Genomic DNA, 10,972 nt, shown 5'->3' with positions numbered 1-10,972 from the left:
TCAAACCCTGAATGTGGTTTCTGTAGAAAAAGAAGATGACTTAGATTTAGGAGCAACCCAAATGAAAATGAACCCAAATGAAAAATGAGGCTTTTTCCCTCATTTCTCCCATCAGAGCAGATCTGCTTGGCACTGGACCACAATTCAAGTTCATGATATATTGGGTATAACCCAAGAACCAAGCATATTTGAGGGTTTATGTCAGCCTAGGGACTACCCCTAGGCTGAATCCAACCCCCAAAAAGCTTATGTTTATCCAGAACAGCGTGTAAGTGGTGGTGAATGTCTGCAGGCAGGGCATGCCCTCCCCAGCCTGTCATGGCACCTCCACGTCAACGTTGTCCCCACAGAGCAGCCCACACCTGCTTCTCACACACACTGGCTATCAGGGAGTCCCTGGGATAGAATGCAGCAGATTATACTGATTTTCCCACTGCAGATAACAATGACTACTCTTCCCACACATATGTTTTCCTTTATTTGTTATTGTGAGATCTTTTTACGTCTCCCTGTTATTTTAAGAGGTCTTCTAATATTTTCTTTCCGGTCTTTCCTCCCACCTTTCATCATACATCCCTTTCTACTGTTCACTTGGCCACAAAATCCAATTGTTTTGGAGCCTGGCCCTGTGCATGGGCTCCAGCTTGAATCATGAGACGAGGCTTTATTCTGGACTCTGCCCTTGATAAGCCATGTGATGCTTGGCAAGTCACCTTGGAGCCCCAGCCCCCACCTGCCCATCCGAAAGTGAAGAAACGGGCATAGATGACCTCACTTTTCCTACCAACTGTCACATTACATCTCTGTGATTTTTTTTTCTTTTGGTCACAATCCAAATAGAAGAAAATGTCAAGAGAAGAGTAACATTCACTTCATTTACTCAACAATTATTAGTTGAACAATGAGTAAGTGCTGGGGATAGAGCGGTGAGTAATACAGATGAAGTCACTGCCTCTGCTAGAGGGAGAGAGTAAGCAAATAAATAGGTTGTCAGATTGCGGTACCTGCTTTAAAGGAAATGAAGCACGGCTGCTTCATAGAGAGCTACCGAGTGGTGACTGATGAGGCCAGGGAGGGCATCTCTGAGAAGATCACACCTGAGCTGTGACCTGAGAGAAAGGAAGGGGTGAGCCCCACGAGGAACCTTCAAGGCAGAGGGAACAGCAAGTGCAAAGGCCACGAGGCACATTTAAGGAACGAAAAGCCGACCAATGTGTCTGAAGAGTGCCAAGCAAAGGGACAGAAGGTACAAGGGGAGGGGAGGGAAAGAGGAGAGGTCGGGTCTTGCAGGGCCTTGCAGGCTGGGATGAACGGGATGGTCTGAAGGGTTGTAAGCGGTGTGGTGTCACAGGGCAGACTCTGAGGCTCCTGCGGGGGTGTGAGTTGGGGCTCGTCAGCGCCAGCAGAGCTGTGTGAAGGAAGCAAACCTGGTTCTGTTTTGGAGGCGGGCCTGGCGGGACTTGCTGACAGGCTGCGGAGATCTAGGCAGGCAGCAGGAATTCAGAATCACCCTTGGGGTTTTGGACTGAAGGGCCAAATGGACATTGTGTCACAGAGCTGGTGTCAGGAGATCCCCAGTCACAAACATGAAGTCCAACGACCTTGCCAGTCTTTTCCTGACATCTCCCTGCTCACCTTATAAACACCAGTTAAGACAGCTTTGTTCTTCCATTCCGCACATAGTTACTAACCGCCTACTACAGGCCACTTTTAAAGTAATGTGGCTGTTTGGGTACTTTGAGTATGGGTGGTTTAGACCGCTTCAGTGGGAGCCCACTTAATCAGTAGTCAAATCTACCGACGAAATGAATTCTTTTCTGAACATTGGCAGGCTATTTGCAACAAAGGAAGATGTCTCAGCTTCTTACCGGCTGGGAGAAAATAGTTTTTGTTCTCAATCTGTAATAGTCTAGTAGTTCACAGGAGATAGCCAAGATGAGGCTTGGGAATGCCTAGCCCTTGTCAAATTCTGTCCAGTGGCACAGCTCAGCTGTCCATGGAAAATTTCATTTGCTAGAGAGGAAAGGCACACATTCAGGGGACACCTCTGGTGTCTGTCATGGTGTCTGTTAATTAAGGGCTATACTCAGTCTGATCAGCTCCTTAGAACTGATTGTGGGCACAGTTCTGAGTATTCTCCACACAGTGTTTTTTTTTGTTTTGTTTTGTTTTGTTTTTATTTTTTAAAAATATGTATTTATTTATTTTAGAGAGAGAGTGCATGAGCAGGGAGAGAGACAGAGGGAGAGAGAATTCTCAAGCAGACTCTCTGCTGAGCATGGAGCCCGGACCCTGGGCTGGGGGGTGGTGGGGGTAGGGCGGACTTGATCCTAGGACCCTGAGATCATGACTTGAGCCGAAATCAACAGTCGTCTGCTTAACCCACTTAATCCAGGCACCCCACACACAGTGTTTTTAAATATTCAAACCTGCAGCTGAGATCATCACTTAGTACAACCTCCAGTCATATGGAGTTATGCTGCTGAATTATCTGAGACCCTTCCTAAGTGGGGCAAAAGAAAAGTGAAGCCTGTTTAGCTGTCTTGAAGGAAAAGAAGTGAAATCTTGACCAACTTCTGACCCATTGGGGTCCTAAAATTCATAAACTTGGTTGTTTTATTCAACTCACGAACCCTGACTTGTTCAAGTGTATTAATATTTCTGCTCTCTTAGGATGATCATTTTAAGAGGCTTCAGATAAACAGGTAAAAGTCATTACTGAGCTTGGTTCGCTTCCAAATGGCAAAAGCCTCGTCTAGACTTTGAATATTTTCAGCTGCCATTTGCGGATATTTCTGCTCATTTCCACACGAGCAAGGGTGGAATCCCAAGCTCATGTCCCAAGTTCAGTCCCAGCACTCGTCCCTTGAAAGGCTGCAGTTGTCCAGAAAGTCTTTTACTTTTCTTGGCTTGAGTGGCTCACAAAGGCTTCCTCACACTCCAGATCCGACCTTCCAGTACTCCCCAAATGATGGCTATTAGACTAGGGGAATAGGGTATTAAGTACATGTTTTTTCCCATTGTAGGGAATTTTGCTGAAGCCAGGAGGAAAAGGGAAAAGTCACTACCATATCCAGCAGCTGGAGGCAGCCACCTTCCCACAGGGTTGATGGAGAAGCCCCCATTCGAGAACTGCTCCCTAACCTACCCACCTCTACCCCATTCTTTATAGGATAGCCAGGTGGGAGAAGAGAAGTTGGTCTCCTCTCCCCAAACTCTGGACAGGAAGGGAGCCTTGCCTCTCTTTTCCTCTGTTTAAGTCAATCCACCCCAGCCTGGCAGGGCTGTGGGGCAGTAGAGGGGCACCCTAGGCATCCACCATTTGGCACAAGTCTCCCTTGGAGGGAGGGGAACATAGAAGGAGGGTCACTAGGACTGGCTGTCTCTTTGCCTGGAATCCTTCTTTATACATGTCTCCTTCTGGCCATGCGTTGCTCAGTTCGGACATCACTCTTCAGGGAGCCCTCTGCCCTCTGGATCTTACGCTCCAGAACACGAGTATTCATTCAGCGGGGGGCATCTTGCATTTAGGGTGTTCATTTTATTACCATAGAGATAGTCCTCGACAACCTCAGTGGGAAGCCTAGGAAACAAAGCTCTTAGAATATCTGGCTTCCGGGCACCTGGGTGGCTCAGTCATTAATCGTCTGCCTTTTGCCTTTGGCTTAGGTCATGATCCCAGAGTCCTGGGATCGAGCCCCATGTCGGGCTCCTAGCGCCGCGGGAAGCCTACTTCTCCCTCTCCCACTCCCACTCTCCCTGCTTGTGTTCCCTCTCTCTGTGTGTCAAATAAATAAATAAAATCTTAAAAAAAAAAAAAAAAGAGTATCGGGCTTCCTCCCAGAAAGGAATTCAGATAAAGGAAAGTACTTACAGATATTTCAGTTAGAAGATTCAAGTAACTGAAATACTTCAGAAAGTAGAGATTATTATTAAACAATTCATAGGTCAGGCCATCTCCATTCTGACCCACCACCGGTGGTTTTGCATGGAGGGGAGAGAGACAAGTGATATATGCTGCCAAAAAATTTTTTCTTCTTAGGGAGAATCTGAAATCACCTTCAACGGGATGAAATCCTTAACACTTGTTATTTTGTGTAGACAAGTGAAATATCTGGTGGGTTTTTTTGTCTGACTCTTTAAGGCCACTCTTCAGGCTAAAATTTGTCCTTTGAAGGTAAGCTTATCAGGCCCACCGTTCCAGATGACACTGGCTTTGTGCTATTGTAACTTCAGTGTTTGGTGTCAAAGATGAGACAGGTCCCACTAAAGAAGACCATTTCCATATACTCTATCATCTCTTAAGTACATACGTGTTGGTATTTCGATCATGTCCCATCCCTGTGTCATGTCCCTGCATCCCACAAATGCTAATCACATTCACGCATGGTTCCTATGGACAATTTAAAACAGTTTAGATATGACTTAGATGGTTTTGTGTCAGTGGCAAGAAGCAAGCAAGGTTCAGTAGGTAAAAGTCACAAGAGTGTGAGTGTGGGGAAGGGTTTTGTAGAGTACCTAGTTACAGAAGCCAATTCAGCATATATAGGCAAATACAGATTTGAAAGAACGCACACCAGCATGATCAAGTGTGACCTTCCACCTGTATTTTGTGGGGTGGGTCAAGATGATGTTCGCATTATATGATGCCTGCTCTGCATATAAGGCACATTTTAGTCCTCTCTTTCATCCATTAACTTCTCCCTCCCCATATGTTATTTTGTGTAGACTAAAAAGTAATCATCAATGATAACGAATGGGGTAAAGAACAGGAGTGAATCAGTTGCATGAAAGACTTAAAAAAAAATGCTTAGACTTTTGAATGTGCCTAAATTTTTCCATAACTGGTTTCTTGGTTTGGCCCTTCCTAATACACATTAATTCAGAATTTAGGTTCTATATTGAGTGTGAAATTCAATTCCTACTGACTGGGTGGACTGTTCTTTCAACATTGGCACTTTGATTTCATTTGTAATCTGAGGGAGGGCAAAAGAAGATTTGGACAATACACACATGACTAATTTATTTGAAATGTGTTCACAGTCTACCAGATTCTGCGAAAAGCCTTCCTACACTCATTGCAGATGAATGGGGGAAAGGTTGAGTATCATTCTTTTTGCTCCTTGGAGGAGAGGCATGCAAGCACTTTGGTACATTGCAAACTACTGATTTGGCTGACATTCCAGGTTAAACAAATTAGATTACTTGGTACGATCACTCTCAGTCATATGCCTAGTTAACTCCTACCCTACCCTACACTTCCTTATCCCTTTTCCCTCCGTTTTCTTTTTCTACACAGCATTGACCAGCATCTGGTATATGATTTGCCTTTGTTTATTACTTATTGTCTTTCTCTCCCCAGCATGCTCTCCAGGAGGGCAGAGACTTGCCTGTTTTGTTCATTGCTTCCACTGCTCCTAGAACAGTGCCTGGCACATAGCATTGGAGACAACCAACAAATAGTTGTTGAGTTTATGAGACAAAGACTGAACATGGGCTTCATCACCAGGGATAGGTTTAACACTGATTTACCCTACTTACTGATTGTGACCTGGGAAAATTCTTAGTTTTTACTTTCAAGTAGCTTTTTATTTCTCTGATCACACATATGCATGCACACACACATACGCAATGTATATTTGCTCATTATGAAATATTCAGAAATAGAGAAAAATACGGAAAGTGGTTAAAAAAAATAATCCCAACACCCAGAAGTTAACATTTTTCATATACAGCCTCTAAACACTGGCCTTGGCTTCCATTCATAAGAAATTGCAAGTATAGCTGACATTTGGTGGAACTGTTAGAGGTAATGTATAGAAAATGACCATCCCTCACTGCTATTCTTTATCTGGATGGAAGGCAAGCATGATAATGCTCCAGACACATAGGACACACTCTGTAATTTTGAGACAAGTTCAAGAAAATTTAGCTTCAGATTCAGAGGGGTAAGAATTGATGTTATAGAAAATGGTCATCATCAGAGATCCTGTTCCAGGAGAAAACATCTAATGCTGCTGGTAATGCTAAGGTGGGAGGAAGAAGGTCTTCCTTTAAGAAATAAATACATATTTATCTGGGTGGCTCAGTCGGATAAGCATCTGCCCTCAGCTCAGGTCATGATCCCACTGTCCTGAGATTGAGCCCTGCATTGGGCTCCTTGCTCAGTGGGGAGCCTGCTTCTCCCTCTGCCCGCCACTCCCCCTGCTTATGCTTATGCTTATAAAAATCTTTTTTGAAAAGCTAAATATTCGGGGTGCCTGGGTGTCTCAGTTGGTTGAGTGACTGCCTTCGGCCCAGGTCATGATCCTGGAGTCCTGGGATTGAGTCTCACATAGGGCTCCCTGCTCTGCGGGGAGTCTGCTTCTCCCACTGACCTCTCTCCTCTCATGGTCTCTCTCTCTCTCTCTCTCAATTAAATAAATAAAATATTTAAATAAATAAATAAATTGCTAAATACATATGCAAATAAATTAAATAAATATTTTGAGATGTGTACTCGGTGCCAGGCTCTGTGTTTATTGTTTTCAGGTATCTTTGCATTTTAGCTTCATAATAACCATGTTACTTTATTATTCCCACTTTAAGGATGAAATGGAGGTGGAAAGAGATTTGGGCAGTAACCTGTCCAGGTCATAGGGCTTGAAAGTGAGGAAATGAGAATGTCCACCCTAGATCTGACCAGAGGGTCCTCGTTCATAGAGCATTTCAGAGCACCATAGAATGCGAACGTGTTACAGACATTTGGGGGCCTACGTACAATGAACAAATGTTGGAAAAGTTGTAGAGAAAGGGGAACCCTCTTACACTGCCAGTGGGAATGCAAGTTGGTGCAGCCACTTTGGAAAAACAGTGTGGAGATTCCTCAAAAAATTAAAAATAGAGCTCCCCATGACCCTGCAACTGCACTACTGGGTATTTACCCCAAAGATACAGATGTAGTGAAAAGAAGGGCCATCTGTATGCCAGTGTTCATAGCAGCAATGGCTACAGTTGCCAAACTGTGGAAAGAAACAAGATGTCCTTCAACAGACAAATGGATAAAGATATGGTCCATTTACACTATGGAGTATTATGCCTCCATCAGAAAGGATGAATACCCAACTTTTGTATCAACATGGATGGGACTGGAAGAGATTATGCTGAGTGAAATAAGTCAAACAGAGAGAGTCAATTATCATATGCTTTCACTTATTTATGGAACATAAGGAATAGCATGGAGGACATCAGAAGGGAAAAATGAAGGAGGGGAAATCAGAGTGGGAAACAAACCATGAGAGACTATGGACTCCTGGGAACAAACCGAGGGTTTCAGATGGGGGGGATGGGTATTAAGGAGGGCACAGACTGCATGGAGCACTGGGTGTTATACGCAAGCAATGAATCATGGAACACTGCATCAAAAACTAATGATGTACTGTATGGTGACTAACATAACGTAATTTAAAAAAAAAAAAAAACCAGAAGGATGCTAAATAGGAAGAACATTTGGAGGATCCAAAGGATATGGATCATGATCAATAAGCATGAGCATTCTGTTTCATTCTGTCAGTTTGTGATAGGATTATTCAATTGGTTGGCTTTAATCGATACGAACCTGCCCTTTAAATCCTGATCGCAACTAGGTGAACTGATGAAAATACTGCTCCTCGAGAGACGCCTGGGTGGTTCAGTCGGTTAAGCATCTGCCCTCAGCTCAGGTCATGATTCCAGGATCCTGGGATCCAGTCCCGCGTCGGGCTCCTCTCTCTGACAAATAAATGGGAGAAGAAAAAAAGAAAGAAAAGAAAATACTGTTCCTCAGACTCCAAAGTTCAGTTTCAGACTTTGGACTTATAATGACTTTACTAAGGTGCAGGTTCCCGCTGTGGCCAAGATGGGACAGCTGCTCTCGCTCAGCAGTGGCGTCAATGCCATCGATGAGACATTCTCTATACTCAAGCTGGTTTCTGTTACCTGGTAGAGAAATCAGAAAGATGGTTGGAAAATACATAGCTCTGATCCAAAAGAAAAAAATTAATGCAGTGATTAGAATTTAATTCCTAGTATGTCAGTTCATCCTTGGTAACATAATGGAAGGATCCTTTGATTGGCTGGGCATGCAGAGGTCACACTGATGACCGGTCTGATTAGAAGCTGGAGCATCCCAGGAGAACTCCAAATGTTGCCTCTCCTTGCTTTGCAGCCGGAGCCTACTTTCACCCTCAGGCCTCCGAACATGCATCCTACTGATTGATTCCTATTTCACCAACATTCCAGTATCCTTATTTCTAACAGAAGCCCAAGACCCTGCCTTCAGTTCTTTGTGGCTCCCTTTGCTCAAATGCTTGCTGTTAGTGTTCTTGACTTTGGGCCACACCTCGCTGTACATAAATTCAGAACTTGGACATTGCTGATCCAGAAGGAAGAAATATTGTTGAAAGAAATCAAGGAACTTTGAGGTCAGACCAATTTGTACTGTAATTCAAGCCGCACGTTCACTAGCCATGCCAACTTAGACTTCTCGTCTCCAGAACCAATTTTTTTTTCCCCTGTGAAATGGAGAAATTACCTCTGATCCTGCTCACTTGTTGGGGTTAGATGAAACTCTGAGTAAGCAAAGGTCCGTGGCACTGCTGAGACATTTTAGGCTCTCAGTAATCTTAGCCTTTTTTCTCCAAGCTGCCTGCATGATTTTCTAGACCAGCCAACTATTTCTGCAAAGGACCAAAGGGTGAATATTTCAGGCTTTCCTGTTCATAACTACTCACTCAAGCCAGTCAAGCTCATTAGCTATGTAAATTGGCATCAGGGTTGTACATGAGCATTGCATTCCACAATCAAACTGCAACCCAGTACTAGAATTACTGTAATTCAGTCCCTAAGAAGGTCTCTGACTCTTTCTGTTTCTCTGTAAGTCTTAGGCACAAATACAAATTAAGCAATTCCTTTCTCCCTCATCCTGCTTTTAATTTAGAGGAAAATCTACAATGGCTCTGGGACAGCATCAATTTTCCTGAAACCCATCCAGCTGTACAATCTTAGGAGTAAATTGCTGATATATAAGTTTTCTTTCTTTCTTTTTTTTTTTTTAAGATTTTATTTATTTATTAAAGAGAGAAAGAGAGCACACACGGGCTGGGGGGAGGGGCAGAGGAAGAAGGAGAAGCAGGGTCCCAGCTGAGCAAGGAGCCCGATAATGTGGGACTCAATCCCAGAACCCCGAAATCATGACCTGACCCGAAGGCAGATGCTTAACTGACTGAGCCACCCAGGTACCCCTGTAAGTTTTCTTCTACTCACAGAATGACTCCTTTGTGTGGCAACACAAAAGTAGGAGGAAAAGAATCTAATCTAGGCATATTTTAACCATGAATCCAAAGCGGCCAGAAAAATAATCCAAGGAAGGAAAGCACGTCTATATGCCTTTTAAGATTTGGACAGACTTTTACAAGACAACAAAACAACAACAACAAAAACCACAAGAGCTCTCAGAAGAGTGTGACTTGACTTTTCACCTTTAAAGAGCCTGCGCAGATGGAAGTCTGGTTGCGCAATGCCTCCTCCTCCAGGCTCAGCAGAAAAAGTAACCCTAGATGATCTGAGATCAACAGCGACTACCACAGCATTTCTTTCTTCCTTCCTGGTTATACAATTCATTGCAGCTAGTGAATAGTCCTGGAGATGTCCCTGCAGCAAAGAAGAGAGATGATGTCTTAGGCTTAATATAATGATAAATAAGAAGCAGGACTGGCAGTGTCATAGAAACGATCTACCAAGCACCTACTCGATGCCATGTAACCTCAGAGAACCCTTCAGAATAGATTGTCCTCATTTTGCATTCAAAAACACAAAGGCTCAGGATGCCTGGTGGCTCAGTCAGTTAAGCGTCTGCCCTCAGTTCATGGGACCGGGTAACAGGTTGGGTTCCTTTCTCAGCAGGAATCTGCTTCTTCCTCTGCCTGCTGCTCCCCTTGCTTGTGCTCTCTTTGACAAATAGATAAATAAAATCTTAAAAAAAAGAAAAATATATCAACATGGATGGGACTGGAGGAGATTATGCTGAGTGAAATAAGCAGAGAGACTCAATTATCATATGGCTTCACTTACTAGAGGAGCATAAGGAATAACACAGAGGACATTGGGAGATGGAGAGGAGAAGTGAGTTGGGGGAAATCAGAGGCGGAGACAATCCATGAGAGACCATGGACTCTGAGAAACAAACTGAGGGTTTTGGAGGGGAGAGGAAGGGGAGGTTGGGTGAGCCCGGTGGTAGGTATTAAGGAGCACACATATTGCATAGAGCACTGGGTGTGGTGCATAAACAATGAATTATGGATCACTGAAAAAAAAATAAATTAAATTTAAAAAATTTTAAAATACAAAGTCTCAGAGAGTTTATATTCTCCTGCCTAAATTCACCTAAATGGTGGGTATTAAGGGAGACTTAAAATCCTCAAATTCTCAGCTATAAATGATCATTCTGCTTGTACAACAATAAAGATGCCCTTTCAAAGACAAGGAAAATAATTAAATAGCATACTACCTTGGGAAATCCTACCCTCCCATTACTTCATTTTCTAATTAGAACTGATTTTACTTGATCATCAGCCTTCAAAAAACAATGTCTTTAATTCAATTGTGCCTAATAAATTCTGTTTAAATAACTTCCAGCTACATTGTGGGTCATACAGGCTTTCCTGAACTAGTCTGAAAATCTATCCACCCCATAAATTTATTTTCCCTATGATAAGTCCACCAAATTGCTGAGAAAACTCACTTATTAATACTTACTTAGAGTAATGTTCAGTTACATCTTATGGATTTCCAATGTCAATGAGCAAAATATTGCCAGAGTGTTACAGAAAGCATTAAAATTTCTGCATTACATTTACATCAGTTGATTTTTATTAGACTTTTACTAGTTCCAAATGGCTGTGACTTATGAGTAGGAAAGAAGGGAGAGAAAGTTAAGATAAATGTAAACCTCAGC

At 43.1% G+C, this 10,972-nt stretch overlaps 1 protein-coding gene across 1 annotated transcript in view; it reads left to right on the top strand.

Moving 5' to 3' along the window:
* The first annotated feature begins 892 nt into the window (after positions 1-892).
* The window catches only part of KLHL31 (kelch like family member 31), a 54,259-nt gene continuing 44,179 nt past the window's right edge, over positions 893-10,972 (top strand). Inside the window, exon 1 of the mRNA XM_080805472.1 lies at positions 893-1,246. The gene's annotated coding sequence lies outside the window, so the exon portion shown is untranslated. The remainder of the gene's footprint in view (positions 1,247-10,972) is intronic.

The sequence above is a fragment of the Martes martes genome (assembly GCF_963455335.1).
Source record: "Martes martes genome assembly, chromosome: 6".
NCBI lineage: Eukaryota > Metazoa > Chordata > Mammalia > Carnivora > Mustelidae > Martes > Martes martes.
Note: the sequence above shows the minus strand (reverse complement) of the source record. Positions and strands in the feature narration are given on the sequence as shown.